Below are 25075 nucleotides of genomic sequence, written 5' to 3' on the forward strand. Positions count from 1 at the left end.
CGAGTATGTTTCTATGAGTAGAATCAAATAGCACAAAATACCTCACCCGAAGCTGTCCCTCTGTGGTAGGCATCAGTGTCTGCCATGTTCTGTCCTCTTCCTCCGACTGTCTCTAATTAAGATATAGAACAGGGGGCTTAGGAGATGAGATGCGGGCCACAGCACCCAGCCAGCCTTACCATCAGCATGCCCCCCAGACTTCTCCTAATAATGACTCCTATAGTGCCCACCCCCCACCAGTGTCCTGTTCCAAGTTAAATCACAGTATGAAGTGGCCTAAATGGGAAGAAGTGCTCAAAACCCCAAACACTGTAGCGTGTTTATACCCGGGGGATCAATCCCTCCGCATGTGATCCTCTGCAAACGGCAATCCCCAGCAAAAATGCATACAATGGAGGATGTTGGCAACGGATCACATGCACCACAAAAACATCCTACACAAGATAGAATATTGTGTGGATGAGAATATAAAAATCCATAAATCACTGCAAAAGGTGCACTACAATTATATGCTACTGACAATACTGGCCAAACCCTCACGCTGATGTTAAAAACTGAGACTTTGGCCAATATATTCCAGTCAGGAACATATCGGAGTCCAAGTAAGATCACTAATACAATAGTAAGATCACATAGTAAGATCACTAATACAATGGGAGAGTAGGAGGAGGCTGAGAGCCCCACCTATAATAATAATAACCTATTGGCTGGAAAAGTCGCATGTTATTACCGTGTGTGAACGGTGCTTTAAGTGAGGTAGGGATATTTCATGTTTAGTTAGAGCCCAGACGGGCAAGGTGTTACTTTATGTTTTGTTGTTGTGAAAATAAACCTCACGTTTGGACCTGCAATCCAGCTGTTGTGAAGATAATTGTGATAATGACCCCTGTAAAAGAGCTAATCCCTCAAACTTCCTATTGTATTAGTGATCTTACTATGGAGGTATGTGGGAGTTTGGTTGTGAGTCGGACCTCAGCAGCTATCGGACTGTGTTCACACACTGTAGGTAGGTTAGCGGTAGGACCCATGCCACACTGAGATCCCTTGACGGGGTGCCTTGGGCTCCGATATGTTCCTGACTGGAATATCCTGTTCCAAGTTACCCTCTCCAGTGCAGGTCACTGGCTTTTTCCAGCCACCTGTGTTTCTGTCATTTGTACATTGCCATATATAGTGGCCTGTGGCATATGAGGGTGAAGAGCAAGTCAGGGAGCATAGGCTCCCATGCCCCACCACAGTGTTCAACTCAAACTGAATTCAGGAGGGCACCTAAGCCGCCGGCCACATACATAAGTACCTGATGCTCCTGGGTACATTATTATCTCATGCTGTCCCATTGAAAGCATTAGATCATAATGTATTTGGCAATCAGTAGTAGAGGGCTCAGGCAGTCCCCACATCCCACTGGGCATTGGCCCACTAGGAAACTTCCCTGTAGGGTCTATGGCCAGTCCACACTTGGTAGACAGCTGAGACATGGAGAGGGTTGTAGGCTCTGAGCTTTACCTGGAGATCAAACCAGGAGCAGTATGGCTTATGTGAACTTGCTTCATCTTGTGTCAGAAACTGAAGGTAGCTAAACAAATCAGTGTATTATGACCATTTTAGTAAGTTTGCAATGCATGGACGGTACATGATGGGAGGGGAGGTATTAATTCCTTTTGTTGGCCTGATCTTTTATTCATGCCTGTAAATCTTTAATGGATGAAATTGGCCACAGCATCTTGAGGACCCCCAACAAAGCTGCCATGGAAAAAAATAAAACACTATGTGGCCAGCCAAACCCATTCGACACCAAGCCCAGAATGAGTGATCCTCATTACAGCAATTTATTCTACCTACTTTTCCTCTCTCCACAAAATGGCCATGGTCCCTTCCCTTTTAAAGCCTCCCCCTACCTCTTACTGGCTCAACCTTCCTCCCTTCTTTCAAATCAACTCACTCCATGTCCCATCATGCTAATCTCCCCATGCTTTTCCATTAATTCAGCCCCATGACATTAGACTTTTCCTTCTCTAACATTAATTTGTCACATTGTATGTATCTGCGGCCCATCCAAAACGACTCCATGACCATGGAACTTTGTCATTCCTAAGGCGTGTAATGATACACATAATACAAATCCTTCCTCATGAACATTAATCTTTGTCACTGCCACAGCGAATGCATCGTTTTCGACCTCTAATCCCCTGCCCACACACATTTTCCCTATGAACCCTACAGGATAAAGGGCTTTTCTAAATCAGCATGTGTCATTCCTCATAATACGAACAGGAAACTTTTTTTTGTCAGAAAATGTCCTATTATCAGCATCGTCTCCCCCGCTTTTATGTATAAGGGAGACATCATCTGAAATATAAAATTATTTATGCATTAAAATGACAGCATGTTCAAACGGACAAAGAAAACTGATATTTCTTTTAAAAGGCTAGATAATTTGCAATTAACCTGTGGAGCCAGAGTTGAGCATTTATATAACATTGCCAAAATAAATGCAAATATATTCTGGATTAATGTCAGCTTTTAAAAGCAAAGTTCCATGGTGACATTCATCTAGAGCACCCAAGAGAAAGTATAATGTTAATTTTACTTACTTCAACTATTCACAAATATCTAAATGATTTTTTTAGGCATCACAGTCTCTAGGCAGTTGTGCTATCAGAGGCTTATGGTCCTTTTACATGGACCTATAATCAAGACAATTATTGGGGATGAGTGAATAAAAAGATACCAGCGATCACTCGTTGAAAGAGCAAAAGCTTGTTCATGGGGTGATCGTGTCATTGTAAGGCCCCTTTCACGCGAGCGAGTTTTCCGCGCGGGTGCAATGCGTGACGTGAACGCATAGCACCCGCACTGAATCCTGACCCATTCATTTCAATGGATCTGTGTACATGAGCGTTTTTTTTTTCACGCATCAGTTCTGCGTTGCGTGAAAAACGCAGCATGTTCTATATTCTGTGTTTTTCACGCACCCCTTGCCCCATATTAGTGAATGGGGCTTCAGTGAAAAACACATTGTATCCGGAAGCAAGTGCGGGTGCGATGCGTTTTTCACTGATGGTTGCTGAGAGATGTAGTTTGTAAATCTTCAGGTTTTTTATTACGCGCGTGAAAAACGTATCAAAACGCATTGCACCTGCTCAGAAAAAACTGAACAACTGAACGCAATCGCAGACAAAACTGACTGAACTTGCTAGCAAAATGGTGCGAGTTTCCCTGAATGCATCCGGAGCCAATCCTTATCGTTTGTGTGAAAGAGGCCTAAAGGAAACAGGGATTTGATTTTACTTGATGTAAGTGCAGCTATCATTTCCCTAACAATTAGGCAATTATGAGGAATGTTCTACCTGCTCTAATGGTGTGTGGTGGTCTACTGTACATGGTCTAAAAAGGCTACAGTGGACACTCAAGTTAAAATATGAATTGTTCTTGGATGAAGCTGAAACTATCTACTAGGTTGGGTCCCCAGCTGTCAGTGACACCCTGGGGGTCCAAGGAGAAGACAAAATTATCCCTGGACCCTGATCAGCTCTGCCCCGTAACTCCTTTTGATGCACTAATTACAGTGGAAAAGTACAAAATAAAAAAGTGTTAATGTCCCCAGAGGTCTTTTAATGATCTCTTGGGGGCCTTATTATGTGACAAAAATAAATTTTAAAAATATAATAAAATATAAATAAAAGAAAAAAATATATAAAAACACCCCCGCCAACCAAAACCATTGCTATAGTCCAGTGGTGGTCTACCCAACTCAGGCCCCTTTACATGTCCTGCCAAATAGTTTTTTTTCTGTATGAAGAAGCTGCAGCCTCTTCCTAGGCCATATGACATCACATTCATTACTCACGTGGCCTAGACGCTGCTCCTTCCCTTCCAACTGAAAACTGAGCTGCAATATCAAGCACAGCCACTATCAAATGGACAGGGCTGAGCTTGGTGAGCAGCAAGGAGGTTGTAGTGCTCCAGAGATCTCCTCAAACTGCTGATCGGCAGAGATGCTGGGAGTTAGACCCCGGCATTCTCATATTGATGACCTATCCTGAGGGGAACCCATCAATATGCAAATCCTGGAAAACCCTTTTAAATTATGTTATCTGAGGTGTTACACAGGAATGCAGGTACCATCTACTACATTATCTGTATTCAGAGAGCTATCACTATGTTATCTGTGCTGTTACACATGACTGCACGTGACATCTACTACATTATGTGTACTCAGAAAGTTATCACGGTGTTATCTGTGGTGTTACATAGGACTGCAGGAAACATCTACTACATTATCTGTCCCTATAGAGTTATCACTGTGTTATCTGGGGTTTTACATAGAACTGCAGGAAACATCTACTACATTATCTGTGGTGTTACATAGGACTGCATGGAACATCTACTACATTCTCTGTCCCCATATAGTTATCACTGTGTTATCTGGGATTTTACATAGAAATGCAGAGAACATCTACTACATTATCTGTGGTGTTACATAGGACTGCATGGAACATCTACTACATTATCTGTCCCCATAGAGTTATCACTGTGTTATCTGGGGTATTGCATAAGACTGACATGGAAATAGATTAAAGAAATCGCGGCACTCACCACTGTCTTGGAAGAACTTCAATGCTTTATTTCATGCAATAAGTTTTGCAGGCTGGGGAGAGGGATGGCCCTTCAGTGTGATTCGGCGGTGACGACCGTTTCGCTCATGATTTGCGCTTCCTCGGACCGCTCCCACAGGTGTGTGACTGTGTAGTTAAAATCAAACAACAAAAAGGACATCCTGTGTGCATACACACAGGCGCAACAGGGTATATGAGCAACACAATGTCATAATCACGGCAAAAAGTTACATTTTATACGTGGGACATGAACAAGTATGGGAGCGCATAAAGACAGAGGAATATTCATAGAAATACTGCCATATTATTTTTATCGTTAAGACCGTGTAGACCCATGGCGCTGGTTCTGATGATCCATTGGGCCTCCAGTTGCAGCAAGAGGCGGTGGCGCCACTTCTAATATAGTAGATGTTCCCTCCAGTTCTGTGTATTTACCCCAGATAACACAGTGATAACTCTTTGGGTACAGAAAATGTAGTAGATGTTCTCTGCAGTCCCATGTAAAACCCCAGATAACACAGTGATAACTCTTTGGGTACAGATGATGTACTAGATGTCATCTGCAGTCCTATGTAACACCACAGATAATGTAGTAGATGTTCTCTGCAGTTCTATGTAAAACCCCAGATAACACAGTGATAACTCTATGGGTACAGATAATGTAGTAGATGTTCCATGCAGTCCTATGTAACACCACAGATAATGTAGTAGATGTTCCATGCAGTCCTATGTAACACCATTGATAACACAGTGATAACTCGATGGGGACAGATAATGTAGTAGAGGTTTCCTGCAGTCTGGTAACGCCTCCTCCTTCTTGTCGTGCTGCTCCTCTGACCTCCTCCTCTTCTGGCTAGGAGCAGCGCGGCAAGAGGGAGGAAGCGGGGACTATCAGTAGCTGAGAGCGGGCCTTCAGTAGAAGCTGTGCGGCCACACAGCTTAGGGCGACAGGACAGGGCTCGGTGTTGCTGAATTTATTGTGCGCATGTGGGCATCTGGGACGGTTTTCAGCCCCACAGATACAGTCAGGTCCATAAATATTGGGACATCAACACAATTCTAACATTTTTCTACACATCAACACAATTCTAACCACAATGCATTTGAAATGAAACGAACAAGATGTGCTTTAACTGCTGACTGTCAGCTTTAATTTGAGGGTATTTACATCCAAATCAGGTGAACGGTGCAGGAATTACAACAGTTTGCATATGTGCCTCCCACTTGTTAAGGGACCAAAAGTAATGGGACAATTGGCTTCTCAGCTGTTCCATGGCCAGGTGTGTGTTATTCCCTCATTATCCCAATTACAACAAGCAGATAAAAGGTCCAGAGTTCATTTCAGGTGTGCTATTTGCATTTGGAATCTGTTGCTGTCAACTCTCCAGATGAGATCCAAAGAGCTGTCACTATCAGTGAAGCAAGCCATCATTAGGCTGAAAAAACAAAACAAACCCATCAGAGAGATAGCAAAAACATTAGGTGTGGCCAAAACAACTGTTTGGAACATTCTTAAAAAGAAGGAACGCATCGGTGATCTCAGCAACACTAAAAGACCCGGAAGACCATGGAAAACAACTGTGGTGGATGACTGAATAATTCTTTCCCTGGTGAAGAAAACACCCTTCACAACAGTTGGCCAGATCAAGAACACTCTCAAGGAGGTAGGTGTATGTGTGTCAAAGTAAACAATCAAGAGAAGACTTCACCAGAGTGAATACAGATGTAAACCATTGGTGAGCCTCAAAAACAGGAAGGCCAGATTAGAATTTGCCAAACGACATCTAAAAAAGCCTTCACAGTTCAGGAACAACATTCTATGGACAGATGAGACCAAGATCAACTTGTACCAGAGTGATGGGAAGAGAAGAGTATGGAGAAGGAAAGGAACTGCTCAGGCATGTATGGCTGCCAATGGAACTGGTTCTCTTGTATTTATTGATGATGTGATTGCTGACAAAAGCAGCAGGATGAATTCTGAAGTGTTTTGGGCAATATTATCTGCTCATATTCAGCCAAATGCTTCAGAACTCATTGGACGGCGCTTCACAGTGCAGATGGACAATGACCCAAAGCATTCTGCAAAAGCAACCAAAGAGTTTTTTAAGGGAAAGCAGTGGAATGTTATGCAATGGCCAAGTCAATCACCTGACCTGAATCCGATTGAGCATGCATTTCACTTGCTGAAGACAAAACTGAAGGGAAAATGCCCCAAGAACAAGCAGGAACTGAAGACAGTTGCAGTAGAGGCCTGGCAGAGCGTCACCAGGGATGAAACCCAGAGTCTGGTGATGTCTATGCGTTCCAGACTTCAGGCTGTAATTGACTGCAAAGGATTTGCAACCAAGTATTAAAAAGTGAAAGTTTGATTTATGATTATTATTCTGTCCCATTACTTTTGGTCCCTTAACAAGTGGGAGGCACATATGCAAACTGCTGTAATTCCTACACCGTTCACCTGATTTGGATGTAAATACCCTCAAATTAAAGCTGACAGTCTGCAGTTAAAGCACATCTAGTTCGTTTTATTTGAAATCCATTGTGGTGGTGTATAGAGGCAAAAATTTTAGAATTGTGTCGATGTCCCAATATTTATGGACCTGACTGTATGTCAACCTAAATGCCCCAACTATAATCGGCCATTGCCATAGCCGCCCTGTTCATGCAAAACTACATATAATATACAGTATATCAAAACGGCTGACACAAAATAGAGAAGCCATTTTAATAATATATTTTGTTGTCAGTTTGTATATTTACAAAAATAAGTAAAAAGCTGTAGATTGAAAACAATTTTTTTTGCAGTTTTCCCAAAATAAAAAAAAATAAAAACATATTTATAAAAAGGTATAACATAAAAATGTTGCAAAAATTATTTTGACAGGCCAACAAATAAAAAAAGTTAGGACTGTTAAATCATCACATGCACTAAATCAATAATAAGTGTCTGGTCGTTAAAGGGTTAGTCCTGAACATTAGACAATGCTGCTCACACAATGTTTTGCTGTATTTCTGCGGAAAACTAGCGATTGGTTCCAAAGCCCCAAAATGACAAACCAAACTGAGAACTAAAGATTACGGGAAAATTAGAAGACAACTAAGGCTACTTTCACACTAGCGTTCGGAGCGGATCCGTCTGATGTTTCATCAGACGGATCCGCTCCGATAATGCAGACGTTCGCATCCGTTCAGAACGGATGCGTCTGCATTAAAACTTAGAAAATTTTCTAAGTGTGAAAGTTGTCTGAGCGGATCCGTTCAGACTTTACATTGAAAGTCAATGGGGAACGGATCCGCTTGAAGATTGAGCCATATTGTGTCATCTTCAAGCGGATCCGTCCCTATTGACTTACATTGTAAGTCTGGACGTATCCGCTCGCCTCCGCACGGCCAGGCGGACACCCGAACGCTGCAAGCAGCGTTCAGGTGTCCGCTCACTGAGCGGAGCGGAGGCTGAACGCTGGCAGGCGGATGCATTCTCAGTGGATCCGGCTCCACTGAGAATGCATTGGGGCCAGACGGATGCGTTCGGGGCCGCTCGTGAGCCCCTTCAAACGGTGCGCACGAGCGGACACCCGAACGCTAGTGTGAAAGTAGCCTAACAGATTAGGGTATTCCTTACAAGAAATAGCTGCTGAAAACTGTAAATCACTTTCTGTGTTCTGGACGGGAGCTTCTCCACGGTCCTGTACGGTACACACAATATACTGTAGTATAAAATTATGCCATCCTTACCTGGTGTCCAAAGCAGTGGCTCATTATCCTAGTACAGGTATAGAGCAGTACAGAACATGTAGTACCGTATTACTCCCTAGAGATGTGATGCTAGGCAGCCAATCAGTGTTCTACTAGTGAAATGCCATGCTGATTTGTTATTACAGGCGCCACAGATTGGTAGGGACTGTTTCATTGTATATTTAATGGTATTTCAAGTTAGAATGGCACGGGAATGACCATTGTATCTTGTAACTAGGGATGAGCAAACCTGAACTTTACAGGTTCGGCGTTCGGGAAGTGGAGGAATCCTCTAACCCTGGCATGCTCAACCTGCGGCCCTCCAGCTGTTGTAAAACTACAACTCCCACAATCCCCTGCTGTAAGCTGATAGATGTAGGCTGTTCGGGCATGCTGAGAGTTGTAGTTTTGCAACAGTTGGAGGGCCGCAGGTTGAGCATGCCTGCTCTAACCCAACGGAATATAACGGAATTCTATGACGGAATGCAAAACTGAAACCTAAAGTCTGCCTAGTATATTCCGTTATAACGGAATATAACCAGAATTCTATGACGGAATGCAAAACGGAAGCCTTTGAGAGACATTCTGTTTTGATCCTTCATAATACAAGTCTATGGCCAAGCATAATGGATTTGTCTGGTTACCTTTATGCAGTACTTTTTTATGCTTGGCTATAGACTTGTATTATGAAGGATCAAAACAGAATGCCTCTCGGGGGAGTGAGGATGTGCGCGGTGTGAGCTCCTCTCCTGCCCCAGTATTATATAGTGCCTGCCAGCCTTCCCACATGGGGAAAACGCTCAAAAAGGGTAGAGCCCGGTCTGTGGCTCCCCTGCAACCCTCACAGGGTGACCTACCTCGGCTGTTTGCCAAGCAGCCCGCCGCACCGAACCCCGGCCAGAAGGAGCGGGACACGCACCTGCAAGATGGCGCCGTTCCCTCTACACAGGCTGAACCTTGTCACTGGCCTCTGGCCTGCCTGACGCTTTGCCCGACCGCACCCGCTCCCGGTCGGCTTCTGAGCCACTCCTGGGCTCCCTGCCAGGACCTGCAGCTGTCTCCCTGGAGAACGAGGGCCCCGACCCAGATCCCAGCCTTGGACCCACGCAATCTCCCTGGCGGGAACCTCCTCTGGCGGCGCAGATATCACCGCGGCCTATCAACATACAGGTCAGTACTGGAGGGACCCCTCTCTCACAACAGCCGTCCCGGTCACCTCCTCATGTGACCACCCTGGACCTTGGGACTCTCAGGCCTTCAGCACCCCCATTTTGCCCGGCAGCTGACTTCACCATCCAGCCTCCTAGGGCCTGCCCCTCACCTGTCCCTTCAGTCCTATCCTGGGCGCCTTCGCTATTATCTGGAGTGCCCCCCGGCGCGGCCCTGCCACACTCTGCTCCTTGGGATACCTCACCTCTGCGCCCTGAAGCGGCTTTAGGACAGCGTTCCCCGCAGCAGCCTTTCCATCCTCCTTCCCACTCCCCTGGGCCATCTCTGGCGACGGCGCCACATTGGTCTACGGGCTCCTCATGGGACGGGTCCCATTCACGTTGCTGTGGAGCTTCCTCTCCTGACCCGCTTGCTGCAGCTGCTCATGCCACCGCAGACTCCCAGGGATCTCTTCAGTCCTTTCAGAGGCCTCCCACCTCCGCTCTGTTGTTAGACGAGGACTCTCGGCCGCCCACAATGGCGGATTTACGTAACCTGCTATGCTCTCTGCCGTCTAAGACGGATCTTTCCAGCTTTGCCGCTGATATCTTGCAAGAATCTAGAAAGGAGTTCGCTCAAATCCGCTTTGAGATGACTAATCTGGATGTTAAAGTGGACTCTCTCCAGCGGGACCATGTCTCCTTATCCGCTACTGTACAATCGCTGTCTGACAAAATGCAATCTTATGATTCACAATTGCGCATCCTGCACCATCATCTGGATGACATTAAGAACAGGAATCGTCGCAATAACTTATGAATTCGAGGCCTCCCGGAATCCATACCGCCAGCGTCCCTTCTGCCTACACTGGTGAGAATCTTCAACGGACTCTTGGGTCGCCCGCCTAGCTCCAACATTGAAATTGATCGGGCCCATAGGGCGCTGCGCCCTCCTAATCCGGATCCTTCAAAGCCAAGGGACGTTATTTGCTTGGTTCACTTCTATTCAGTGAAGGAACAGATCCTACTGAAGGCGAGGCAGTCGTCGCCCCTGTCGTACGAGGGAACCCCCTTCTTTTTGCTCCAGGACATCTCTCGCCACACCTTGGCGCAACGAGCCGCTCTTCGCCCGCTCTTGTCCCTCCTTAAGGACCGTGGTATTCCTTATCCTTGGAGCTTCCCCTTTGCTCTTCTTGCGGGTCCTAAGGAACGACAGGCTGTCCTCCGAGACCCATCGGACCTCCCTCATTTTCTTCAACGGCTGGACTTACCTCCTGTGGACCTGGGTCCCTGGCCATCCATCCTTTCATATGCACCGGGACCACCTCGCTCACTACCGGCTGTGGACATGTCCAGTGCTTCTCCTCTGATTCGGCGGGGACGACGACGTATCCGTGCGAGTGGGCTGAAACGTAGTTCTCCGTCTCTTCCTGCTGCCTGATGGGTTTGCTGTGACACTTCTTTGGGATACTGATCACTGCTGCTTATTCGTATCTCTTCTCCTTTCATAGGGGGCTTGTTTGTTTTTCTCCTGTATTTGCCTGCCCTGTTTAGATGCTTCCTGAACTTTCTGTGGCTGGCACTGTTATCTTCTGTGTTCCTTTGTTCTGTTTTCCTTACTCTTACCGGGGCCGCGACGAGTGGCTTCTTTCTGGCTGACACTTCTCCCGAAAGACCCGGAGACTCTCCCTTGGGGTGTCTGATCCCGAGCGCTAGTCTCTTTTGACCCTTTGGTCTCCCTATCCCCATTTTTGTTTTCCTTTTCCCTCTGTTTCCTGTACCCCTTCCTTTTGGTTTTTTTCCTTGTCTTTGTCTCTGGTGGATTTTCTACCTCCCTTCCCTTGGTGTTTTTTCCTCTCCCTGCAGGTATGGCCTCCTTGAAGATTGCATCCTTCAATGTGAAGGGCTTTAACACTCCAGAGAAAAGAGCCCAGGTGCTTCACCACTTTCATCGCCAGCAGGTACATGTTGTTTGTTTCCAGGAGACTCATTTTAAGTTGGGTCGTGCCCCAGCCATCCGCCATCGACACTACACGTCCTGGCACTTCGCAAATAATCCGGTTAATAAGACAAAGGGAGTCGCCATAGCGGTTCATCGATCTTTACCACACCAAGTGCTGGATTGTACGGTCGACCCAGATGCCTGGTTTCTAGTTCTTTCACTGCTCATAGGTGGTAGGGAATTCACTTTCCTTTAATGTTTATGCCCCCAATCAGAACCAGGCCTCTTTCATTGAGGATCTGCTGGACAAGGTAGCTCCGTTGATCCGTGGGACATTAGTTCTGTGTCGGGACCTCAACCTGACACTCGACCCTACCCTTGATAACTCCGCTGGACGCGCATCCCTCCCTTACTCCACCATAAAAAAAGTCAAGCGCGCCCTGCTTCAGCTACAGCTGAGGGACCCCTGGCGTCTTCAACATCCGGCGGACAGGGACTACTCCTTTTATTCTGCTCCTCACGACTCATATAGTCGTATTGATTACATACTTCTCCCACAACCGGCCTTGTCTTGGTTGCCCGACACACATATTGGCAACGTTTTGTGGTCCGACCATGCCCCGGTATATTGCTCACTGACCCTCCCCTTCTTGGCCAGACAGGAGTGAACTTGGCGCCTTAATGAATCCCTTCTCCTCGATGCGGTTTGTGTTTAAGATCTCACTGATAGCGTAAAACATTTCTTGACGAACCATGCAGATGATCCTACTCCGCTACCTGTGCAATGAGAAGTTATGAAATGTGTCCTGCGGGGTATTCTTATCAAACATGGTTCCCATCTCAAAAAAGAGAAAGCTTATTCTCTTAAACTTGCCTTGCAAAAGGTCACTTCATTGGAACTTGCCCACAAGCGCGCACTCTCTCTGCAAACCCTGCGTGACCTCCAGAATGCACGCATGGAAGCTAAACACCTCTTAGAAGCGTCTTACAGACGCATGCTGCAACTTTGCAGGAGTAAATTCTATGAGTTTGGGAACAAGAGTGGTCAAAACGGCTCATGACCGCATGGTGCACACCACCCCAGACATAGCTGCCACTTTCCATACCTTTTATTCGCAGCTCTATAATCTCCCCCACACCCCAGTGCAGCGGACAGGCACCTCTTCTACCCTCTCTGCTTTGCTCCCTAAACTGTCAGACACTGACTCATCTGGTCTGGAGGCCCCATTTACGGACACTGAACTTCAGTTAGTGATCAAGACCCTGCCCGGTGGGAAGAGTCCTCGCCCCGATGGGTTTACTACCCGTTTTTATAAAACTTTTTCCACAGACTTGTCCCCGGTCCTGCTGTCAGTCTTCAACGCGGTGTATCCTGGGCTTCCCTTCCCGGCGCAGTTCACAGAGGCTCACATCACTGTCATCCCGAAACCGGGTAAGGACCCGCACTTATGTGCCAGTTACCGTCCTATCTCGCTTTTGAATGTAGATATTAAGATCTTTGCCAAATTGTTGGCAAATAGACTGAATGTTCATTTGCCTTCTTTAATTTGCAATGATCAATGGTCGGTTTTGTGTCGGGGAGGGAGGCCCGGGATAACACCCTTAAGACCCTTGATATTATTCATTATGCTAAATTGACAAAGACCCCCCTTATGATCCTGTCCTTAGATGCCAAGAAGGCTTTTGACAGGATATCGTGGCCAGCCATCCAAACTGCCCTATCCCATATTGGTGTAGGCCCGATGTTTCTGTCTAAAGTTCTGTCTCTATATCAGCGCCCCACAGCTTGAGTTAAGATTAACAGAAGCCTTTCCTCCTCCTTCACGATCCACAACGGGACACGACAGGGGTGACCTCTGTCTCCCCTCTGTACGTCCTAGTTATGGAACATCTTCTCGCCTCCATCCGAGCCAACCCAGATATCTTGGGGATAAGTATAGGCTCACGGGAATTCAAATGTGGGGCATATGCCGATGATCTCCTCCTTTATATAACTAACCGCCGTGTTTCATTGCCTTCCTTGCTCAAAGAGATCTCTGACTTTGGTGTTGGGACAAATTTTAAAATTAACATGTCCAAGTCTGAGGCTTTGAATGTTACTCTGTCAGAAGCCCTGGTTTCCTCCCTTAAAAGTTCCTTCCCTTTTGTCTGGCCCTCTGCTGGGATCACTTATCTTGGCACGAGAATCACTTCTGACCTCTCCCGGCTCTTTTCGCTAAATTAGGATTAGTATCTTGAAAATGAATCTGTTGCCCAAACTGCTTTACCTACTGCAGACGATTCCCCTCTGTGTCCCATCCACATTCGGGTCACAACTGCGTAGTTGTTTCACACAATTTGTATGGGCCCCGGCAGGCCACGGCTGAAATGGGAGGTATTGACGCATCCTAAGGAAAATGGGGGGGTGGGCCTACCTGATTGTCGACTGTACTACCACGCCACTGCGTACGCCTGGTTGATAGACATGATTCGTGTGGACACATCAAAGGCTTGGGTTCACATTGCCCGGGACTCTGCCCCTTGCTCACTTATTACCCTTCCATGGTTGGCGGGATTATCGGGCCCCCCGCATTTGCACCTATATTTTACGGCACACCAGACCATCACAATTCTTTCTTCTATAAATTGTATGATGTCATTAATTGACCCCAAAGGCCCTCTATTGCCGATAACTGACCATCCCAATTTCCCCCCGGCCCGGTCGACTGGTTCTTTCCTCATAGGCACGCGGAACCGCCTGCTCCGGTTCTGTCATGTCCTTTTGGGTTCCATGTTGAAGCCTCTATCTCAGATACTAGATACTCTGACCCCCTCCACCCGTGGATCTTTTGAGTATATGCAACTCCGTCATTTCCACTCCTCTTTGGCCAAGACCCATGACCTATCCTGTGACCTAACGGATTTTGAAAAAAATGTGCCTTTCCCCTTCGGCAGTCCTTCGTCCTGTTTCCTCTATTTATAAGCTGCTTTTATGCCGTCGGTCCTTGTGCCCTCCTCCGTATTGCCAGGCTTGGAAACGCGACTTAGGGAGACAGTATACCCCTGCTCAATGGAACAAATGCTTCCTTTTATCTCACAAATCCATGATTTCTACCAAATCTCAAGAAACGAGTTATAAAATTGTCTCCAGGTGGTACAGGGTACCAGTGCTGCTCCACCGATGGTTCCCGACGGTATCGGATCGTTGCTGGAGATGCCTTACGGAGCAGGGCACAATGCTCCATGTCTGGTGGAAGTGTAATGTGTACACAAAACAATCACTGAGGTCACTGGGGTCCCCATACAGAACTCCCCAGAGTCCCTTCTGCTATTTGATAGCGTCCTGAATGTCCCAGCATATAAGAATTCTCTTGTGAAATACATGATACAGGCGGCGAAGGCGGTGATTCCTAGACATTGGAAATCCACCTCGCCCCCTCTCTCGAGGAGTGTTTTGAGGAAATTGCTCTTTACCAGAGGTTGGAAGACCTTATCAGTGCAATGCCCTCTGATGTGACCCGGTTTGTGAGGACCTGGGGCCCTTGGGAGGAATTCCGCGCCATGTCCTCATTTTGTGACGCCAGGCTTTAGATATTCCTTGCTATACTGCAGTCCCCCGCCCCATTTTCCCTTCCTTTCCTTCTCCCCTCCCCGCTGTCTTGTCTTTTGTGTGTCTTCTGTGTTTGTCGTCTCTTCTTCTTCGCGTACGCTTGGTATCAATAGCCACATGAGTATACATTGTTATGCTATGCTATTTGTACTTTTGAGAATTGTGTCTCATGCTAATTCTTATGTTATACTCTTTGTATAATTTTTGTGACTGACATTGGTTGGTGTTGTTCTGCTCCTATAGAAAAATCTTTAATAAAACGTTAATAAAAAACAAACAAAAAAAAAACAGAATGCCTCTCAAAGGCTTCCGTTTTGCATTCCGTCATAATAGTATTCTGGTTATATTCCGTTATAACGGAATCCATAACGGTCCGAACACCGAATCCAAACCTATAAAGTTCGAGTTTGCTCATCCCTCGTGGTAACCAAGGGGTCTATAAATTATGGACTATAGTAATAAAACTTTAGGCAGATTAACCGCTTCACTATCAGCCGGTTGATCACTTGAGTTATCAAAGATCCGAAGTAGATCCGTTCAAACAGTTGCATTCTAATGCTGTATCTGGTACCAAAGCCCAGTTTGGATTGCTATTTTAAATAGTTTTTCAATATGCAGATATACATACAGTAGGAGTTAACTAAAGCTTGCTCTACTTTCGGGTGAGAAGAACTTTGTATACAGCATTAAATTGTAAGTATTCAAATGAATCAATTTTGGATCTTTGATCCAAAGGTCGATTTGCTCAAGCCTACCCATAATACAAATGAGATAACTTTTGAAAAAAAAGTCCTCTTGGCCGCCAGCTATTTATTTTTGATTTCTTTATGAACATGCACATAATCATTGGGGAGAGAGGAATACTTTGCTGCCTCTGGGAGTGGCTCATCTCCTACATGAACAAAGGATCAGCATGTTGGGTTAGAGGACAGAGATAGTCGGGAGGCTCTTATGAAAATAGTTTCATCAGCCAAAATGGGTCAGTTTTATCTAATGTGTATGGCCACTTTAAAACCTGTAGACATTGCATTAAAAAAAATTTAATTGTGTGATCAGAAGCAGATACTGATATCTAAAGGTCCCTTTACACTGGCCAATTTTGTAGGCAATTGAACGCTTCTTTCCCACCAATTCCTATGAAAGCTTGTTAGCGATTATCTGGCAGAATCTTGGCCCGTGTAAAGGACCCTTTATGAAGGTGATGTATATTACAGATTTTCAGGTCATTGTTCCTCTCTTCTCCATATATCAAACCTTATAGGTTACTCTGTATTGATAGCTTGCACTAATGAGAGCATACAAACCTCAAAACAGAGTTTGTAAGGAAATTGGAATATAAAACTTTGTCATTGTAGGTTGCAGCTGTGGTATACGCCATTGGTTCTGGTTGCACAGTCTACCAATTTTATTGTCAAATGGAAATGAGATGTACCTTTCATGATGAATATACTGTACTGCAATACAAAATTTCCACACTAGAGGGTGCTCAAAGTATTCAAAACAGATTAAAGTCCTAACTCCTAAGAAGCGCTAAATTCACTCTTGTCTGTCTGTTCTTATATCTCTGCAGAACTTACGAATGCCATGTATATCCCCAGTTTGTTTCCTTTACAATTTACTTGACCTTTTATGAGCAGTTTATACGTTTATAAACTTTGTATATTTTTATCTTGATTCTAGGTCACATACATTAGTTTTTTCCACTTATATCCAAAACATATTTAAAAACAGATGTTGACATACATCCCAATTGGGAGTCACTGTGCACAAAATGTGTCCGTCATTAGAAAGGAACAGAAAGGAAATGACTACATGCAAAGTTATCTTGCCTGATCTTGAAGGACACAATTGCTGGTGGGAAAAAAAACAGTATTTTCTTGTTCTGCAAGAATTAGTGGTTGCTTCTCTGAGCTTGAAGTGCATGTTCTGTCATTAGATATCTTCATCATCATGCTGGAAGTTACTGAGTACAGCTATTAAGAAGCCTCATGCAGCCATGGACATGAGTAAATCATTGCACTGCACTACGGGAGTAATAGCTTTCATGCCATAATTTAAAAAAATACTATTCCTGCAAGGTATGGTAATTGTCATTATCATATGAGAATGAGCCTCTGAGATTTATAAAAGTATAAAATAAAACCAATACAGTTAGAGGGAAATCCTGAGACTATCTGTAGTCTGCAAGAGAACTGCAATTTGGGAAATTTAATTACTCTAAGCATAAACCAAAGCGGCATGCGGATAGTTAAAATGATAATGCTGATGTCTGAAAATGCCAAGTCACAGTTCAGAAGTTCAGGATCAGAAAACATGGCTACTTCCTTCCAAAATCAGTGCCACACCTATCCACAGGTTGAGTTTAGTACTGCACCTCAGACTCATTCACTTCAATAGAGCTGAACTACAATCTCAGAACCAGAACCTATGGACGGGTGTGGCACCCTTTTTACTTGAAAAAGCTGGGTTTTCTGCTGCTGTTTCTTAATGTAATGTATGGCTATTGCCAGTCCATCATCATCTATGACGTTCCCTGCATTGGGCTGGAGTGTGCACACTGCTAGTAAAGTGCTGCTGATACAAAGGGCAGAGTCTGAAGCCTCTTCTGTTAGGCTTCTTTTGGACCTGCGGCCATCTGGCAGATGATGCCAGGAATCGGCTGGATTTCCACCAGACCCCATTATATTCATTGGGGCCGGCGGGCATTCCAATACCATCCGGCAACGCCAGATCTAGAGAGCTCCAGCAGGCTGTTGCGTCGGAGAACTCCTGTCAGCAGTGAGAAACCAGCTTTTACTCAAGCTGGCTACACAGTTTAGATAGGTTGTTTGGCTGGCGGCTTTTCCTATGTTCATGCATGTTCTCCTCTGCCTAACATAAATGTGCTTTGAATGGGGACAACTAAAGCATCAGGTTTTTGAAATCCAATTGCCTGACGCTTTGGTGTTACAGCCATGGATTGCATGCAAGCCTGCCTCTTCTCCTCCTCCTACTCCATCCTCCGTCTCCTCCTCGGCTGACTCCTCCTTTTCCACTGCTATCGCCTCTTCTGCTGCACCCCCCAAGCTCCCCAGATAAGACGTGCCAGGTCAGACGTTGCCATACTGTGCTGCAGCTGTTATGCCTGGAAGCCAGGAGCCACACCGTGTCACGATCAGTGTGGCTCCTGCACTTTGTGCACTTATTGTAAGTATTTGGTGGCTGCAAATATGAGCTGAAGGTTTTTCCGGTTCGCCTGCCATTAAAGTGAATGGGGACCACCGGGTCATGAAAATTTGATCGCGTTTGCGCGATCGCGTTCGCGAACCGTCCCGGACGATGTTCGTCCTTCACTATTAGCCACTGATCGGCCTGTGACCGCTAAGCTGAAAGCAGTGCAGGACCGGTGTGTCACGGTCCCTCAGGTGACTGATGTCCGGAAATCAAGGAGATTGGCTGAGCGTGGAGGAATCTAACAGCCTCCTTGATTTCTCTTGATTCAGTGTTTATAGGGTTAATGACCACTTCCCTTTTCTCAGCTGTTGCTCAGTGGTCATCACTTCTACCCTTTATAGTCTCACCCCACCCTTCTGACTATGTGGTAGATAGCTTAATTTGGGTTTGGCTGATCTGGTGTGAGTTTGTCTCTGGTGTTCCTGCTCGTCCATCTCTACAGAAGTTAAGTGTCGCATTTGTTTGTGTTTGTTATATTCCCTGTTGTTTGTATCTGGGCCTGAGACAGAGACTTCCATTCATCCATCTGGGGAGGAATGAGTTGTCTCTGGTCCTAACCTTTTCCAGGGCCTCATAGGGATATAAAGGCCTATGTATACTGCATATGAATATTCCTACCTTCAGGGTCTATCCATATTAATAGATAGGTAAAGAAAAAAATGGCGGCACCGGACAAACGTAAGGCAAGTGCTATGTCCCAGGGCATGTGTCCAAAGCCCAAATATAAAAGAGGAAAATTGGACAGCACTCCAAATAGAAAACAAAGTTTATTCACCCATGTGGCAAAAAAGGAAGCAACGTTTCAGCTCAACAATAGAGCCTTTCTCAAGCATTGAACACAAGTGCAAAGTGAAATATATTTATTTTAACAATTTTTTGTTATGGATATGGATTCCCTGTGTGGCTCTATCTACTCTCAGGAGAAGGCGGAGCAGATAGAGGCTTGAGGTAGATGCCACCTTCCTTAACACTCCATCGGTGAAAGAACTGAAGAGAAAATATGACTTCCTGTCCAAGAAAGTCGCTTCAACTCGCCTGCATATGACGACTTTAGGCGAGTATTATAAGGCAAAAAGAATACCACGTGGTATGAGATCACACCTGCGACCTAATTTATTTTTCTATAATGCTACCTTTTGTAAGAAGTTTGAGGCACTTTCCAATAGATATTCACTGGACTTTATTCTGTTGAATATAAAATTTTTGCAGCAAGAACTTTCCACTCTTTCTATCGAGTTGTCTGAAATTGAGCAATCACTCCAGGCCCTTTTGTCAGCAGAGGAGTTTGGCCGCTTTACAGAGCAATTTGCCCTCCAATTGACTAGATTCAAATTGGAAACTAAGGAGGGGAAACGCTCTAAATGGAACAGAGATGTGGAGGACTATCTATGTTTGGCAGTCTGATAATACTAATGTGACCCAGAAGAACATTAGAAAGAAAAAGAGAAATATACAAACACCTGCGATAGCGCAACCTTCTTCGTTTTTAGGGGACAAATCCAGTGCACAACAGCAAGGCTCTGCCGCACCAGACGTGGGGGCTGTGGGCATCACAGACTCCGGCAAACTATACAACAACATAACGCGGTCACAGATCAGATCTCAGACATCCAAGAAAAAAATCACTGTGAGTAACCTATCCTCTCAGATACTGACCCCTTCACAAGCGAGTGTCTTATCAAAAGGATTGTCTTTTTGTCCTTGTTCTCCTTTAGATTGGTTTAATTTTGACTGTGATCTATCTGCCTTTTTTCGCTCTATCAAACTTAAAGTATGGTTCCACAATAGGTCACAGATTGAGACTCCACAGTCCAGTGAGTTTGCTCTGAGGAGTCTCAATCTGTCTACCAAAAGTTCTTTTTCACTTGTTATTGACCCCTTAAGGACACAGCCTTATTTCACCTTAGGACCAGGCCATTTTTTGCAAATCTGACCAGTGTCACTTTAAGTGCTGATAACTTTAAAACGCTTTGACTTATCCAGGCCATTCTGAGATTGTTTTTTCGTCACATATTGTACTTCATGACACTGGTAAAATGAAGTCAAAAAAATAATTTTTTTTGCACAAAAAAATACCAAATTTACCAAAAATTGGGAAAAATTTGCAAATTTCAAAGTTTCAGTTTCTCTACTTCTGTAATACATAGTAATACCCCCAAAAATTGTGATGACTTTACATTCCCCATATGTCTACTTCATGTTTGAATTATTTTGGGAATGATATTTTATTTTTGGGGGATGTTATAAGGCTTAGAAGTTTAGAAGCAAATCTTGAAATTTTTCTGAAATTTGCAAAAACTCAATTTTTAGGGACCAGTTCAGGTCTGAAGTCACTTTGCGAGGCTTACATAATAGAAATTGTGGCGAAACCAACCTCGCCACTAGGTTTTGGAGGGGCCTGGCTGCTGGCCTCTTGCCCCAGGCCTCATTTGTTCACAAAGAACTTGAACTAACTTGAACTCCTGGTCTAATTCGTGGCATTGTGGGATGTTAAATGTCTGTGTATTGAAAAGGGTTGTGACATTGTATGTTTAAAATGGTGATTTCTGTTCTGTTGTCCCCACATGTGTATTGGTGATTTCCCTTTGTCTTGAGAGATAATTGGATTGCTCCTCGGGTGTCTCCAGGGCAGAGAGGAGGAAACCATGATGCATTGTGGGGATGTATTATCTCTGTGTATCCTGAATTGCTACATATCTGTCCTGTGTCGCAGTCTCCCTTCTGGTCCCCTAGGGGCATGAACGATTGGTTGCTGTACTTACATTGTATGTGTTGTAACATATTGATTGGTTGTATTTCAAAACCCTGTGGGCGGACCTGTATTTGCAACAACTGTAATAAAAACCAGGCTCGGTGTGCCAGCACCTCAGACCACTGCTTGACCCTCAACACGGAGCCTTGTCTCGTTATTGGGGGGATCCACTGTATGCTGTTAGAGACTGATTGCCAGGAGTGTAAGCTGATTACTGTTCATCTGCTAGCAGCTATTCGTGAGGTTCCAGTTTAGAGTGCTATTTTGTATCCAGTTCGGGAGTTTGGTGTTCTGCAGTAGCTGTGCCTGTCTCTCAGAAAGGGGCCTATCGCCTAAACGGATTTTAACCCCTTGTCTGCTGAAACGGTCCGTTACAGAAACCACCCAAAAATGACCCCATCTAAGAAACTACACCCCTCAAGGTATTCAAAACTGATTTTACATACGTTGTTAACCCTTTAGGTGTTGCACAAGAGTTATTGGCAAATGGGGATGAAATTTGAGAATTTAATTTTTTTGTCTAATTTTTCATTTTAACCCATTTTTTCCACTAACAAAGCAAGGGTTAACAGCCAAACAAGACTGTATCTTTATTGCCCTGACTCTGCTGTTTACAGAAACACCCAATATGTGGCCGTAAACTACTGTATGGCCACACAGCGGGGCATAGAGTGAAAAGGTGCGCCGTTTGGTTTTTGGAGGGCTGTTTTTTATGGACTGGTTTATTTACACCATGTCCCTTTTGAAGCCCCCCTGATGCACCCCTAGAGTAGAAACTCCCTAAAAGTGACCCCATCTAAGAAACTACACCCCTCAAGGTATTCAAAACTGATTTTACACACGTCGTTAACCCTTTAGGTGTTGCACAAGAGTTATTGGCAAATGGGGATGAAATTTGAGAATTTCATTTTTTTGCCTAATTTTCCATTTTAACCCATTTTTTCCACTAACAAAGCAAGGGGTAACAGCCAAACAAGACTGTATCTTTATTGCCCTGACTCTGCTGTTTACAGAAACACCCCATATGTGGCCGTAAACTACTGTACGGCCACACAGCGGGGAGTAGAGTGAAAGGTGGTTTTTGGAGGGCTGATTTTGCTGGACTGGTTTTTTGACACCATGTCCCATTTGAAGCCCCCCTTGATGCACCCCTAGAGTAGAAACTCCATAAAAGTGACCACATCTAAGAAACTACACCCCTCAAGGTATTCAAAACTGATTTAAAAAACTTTCTTAACCCTTTAGGTGTTGCACAAGATTTAATGGAAAATAGAGATACAATTTCAAAATTTCACTTTTTTGGCAGATTTTCCATTTTAATATTTTTTTTCCAGTTACAAAGAAAGGGTTAACAGCCAAACAAAACTCATTATTTATGGCCCTGATTCTGTAGTTTACAGAAACACCCCATATGTGGTCGTAAACTGCTGTACGGGCACACGGCAGGGCGCAGAAGGAAAGGAATGCCATACGGTTTTTGGAAGTCAGATTTTGCTGGACTGTTTTTTTTGACACCATGTCCCATTTGAAGCCCCCCTGATGCACCCCTAGAGTAGAAAGTCCAAAAAAGTGACCCCATTTTAGAAACTACGGGATAGGGTGGCAGTTTTGTTGGTACTAGTTTAGGGTACATATGATTTTTGGTTGCTCTATATTACACTTTTTGTGAGGCAAGACAACAAGAAATAGCTTTTTTGGCACCGTTTTTTTTTTTTTGTTATTTACAACATTCATCTGACAGGTTAGATCATGTGGTAATTTTATAGAGCAGGTTGTCACTGACGCGGCGATACCTAATATGTATACAATTTTTTTTATTTATGTAAGTTTTACACAATGATTCCATTTTTAAAACAAAAAAATGTTTTAGTGTCTCCATAGTCTAAGAGCCATAGTTTTTTCGGTTTTTGGGCGATTATCTTAAGTAGGGTCTCATTTTTTGCGGGATGAGATGACGGTTTGATTGGCACTATTTTGGGGTGCATATGACTTTTTGATCGCTTGCTATTACACTTTTTGTGATGTAAGATGACAAAAAATGGCTTTTTTTACACCGTTTTTATTTTTATTTTTTTACGGTGGTCACCTGAGGGGTTAGGTCATGTGATATTTTTATAGAGCCATTCGATACGGATGCGGTGATACCTAATATGCATACTTTTTTTTATTTATGTAAGTTTTACACAATGATTTCATCTTTGAAACAAAAGAAATGTTTTAGTGTCTCCATTGTCTAAGAGCCATAGTTTTTTCGGTTTTTGGGCGATTATCTTAAGTAGGGTCTCATTTTTTGAGAGATGAGATGACGGTTTGATTGGCACTATTTTGGGGTGCATATGACTTTTTGAGCGCTTGCTATTACACTTTTTGTGACGTAAGATGACAAAAAATGGCTTTTTTTTACACCGTTTTTATTTTAATTTTTTTACGGTGGTCATCTGAGGGGTTAGGTCATGTGATATTTTTATAGAGCCAGTCGATACGGACGCGGCGATACCTAATATGTATACTTTTTTTTATTTATGTAAGTTTTACACAATGATTTCATTTTGAAACCAAAAAAAACATGTTTTAGTGTTTCCATAGTCTAAGAGCCATAGTTTTTTAAGTTTTTGGGCGATTATCTTGGGTAGGGTATGATTTTTGCGGGATGAGATGACGGTTTGATTGGCACTATTTTGGCGTACATGCAACTTTTTTGATCACTTTTATTACCTTTTTTGGGAAGTAAGGTAGGCAAAATTTAAATTTCATCATAGTTTTTTATTTTTTATTTTTATGGCGTTCACCGTTCGGATAAAGTAACATGACTGTTTTATAGATCAGGTCGTTACGGACGCTGCGATACCAAACATGTGTAGGGAATTTTATTTTTTTCATTTTTAATCAGTGATAAATGTGTTTTTTGATTTTTTACCCAGACCCACTTGGTTCTTGAAGATCCAGTGGGTCTGATGTCTGTATAATACAGTACAGTACACTATATAGAGTACTGCACTGTATTTTACTTACACTTTGTCTGAACAGATCTTTGCCTTTAGCATGCCTGAGACGGCGTCCTGTTGCCATGGGAACCTTCCCCGTCTGCTCAGTAGTGGCCAGAACTGCGCAGACGGGGAAGGGTAAGGAGGGGGGCTGTCTGGGGGCTCTCTCCCTCTCCATCGGGGGGCTGCAAAGGCACAGCAGCCCCCCGATGGAAGAGGGAGGGAGCTCCCTGAGCTGTTAACCTTTTCCATACAGTGGTCCGTACGGACTGCGGTATGGAAAGGGTTAAACGGCTGACATTGTATCACAGATGTCAGCCGTTTATACCAGGGTGTCAGCAATGTGCTGACACCCTGGTATACCCACTAGACGCCAACGATTATTCAAGGGGAGGCGGGCGGGGGTTCCCGCACCGCCCGCAACACTTTTGTATGCCTAAACTAATATATGTTTCACCCCCCTTGCACTCCTGAATGATTTTATCCCGGTGGGAGGTGCAGGGGGGCTGCACCTCCCACCGGGATAAAATCATTCAGGAGTGCAAGGGGGGTGAAACATATATTAGTTTAGGCACACAAAATTTCTGATCCCCGCGGTCAGGGACCGCGGGGATCAGAAGCTGCAAAAAGCGCAGCAAACTGCAGGTCTGAATTGACCTGCAGTTTGTTGCGATCGCCGACATGGGGGGGTCACGGGACCCCCCCGGGCATTTAGCCGAGGTGCCTGCTCAATGATTTGAGCAGGCACCTTGTTCCGATCACAGCCGGTCGGGCGGCAGTGATCAGAAATACACAGGGCATACATGTACGCCCTGTGTCCTTAAGTACCAGGGCACAAGGGCGTACCTGTACACCCTATGTCCTTAAGGGGTTAATGAACCTGCTGTTGAAGCATTTATGTCAGCGGTGTAATTGGATATTGTTTCCTTTAAATCTACATGTTCGCATAGTGCATTTAAACATCCAAATCTTACTAGATTAGAGGTTGAGGCATTGCAACAATTGAGGGACAATTTGTCAGTCACGGTGAAACCCGCTGACAAAGGTGTGGCCGTTGTGATTTTGGATACTCACAGGTACATTGCCGAAGTTA

This window comes from Bufo bufo, chromosome 2 (genome assembly GCF_905171765.1).
Source record: "Bufo bufo chromosome 2, aBufBuf1.1, whole genome shotgun sequence".
NCBI lineage: Eukaryota > Metazoa > Chordata > Amphibia > Anura > Bufonidae > Bufo > Bufo bufo.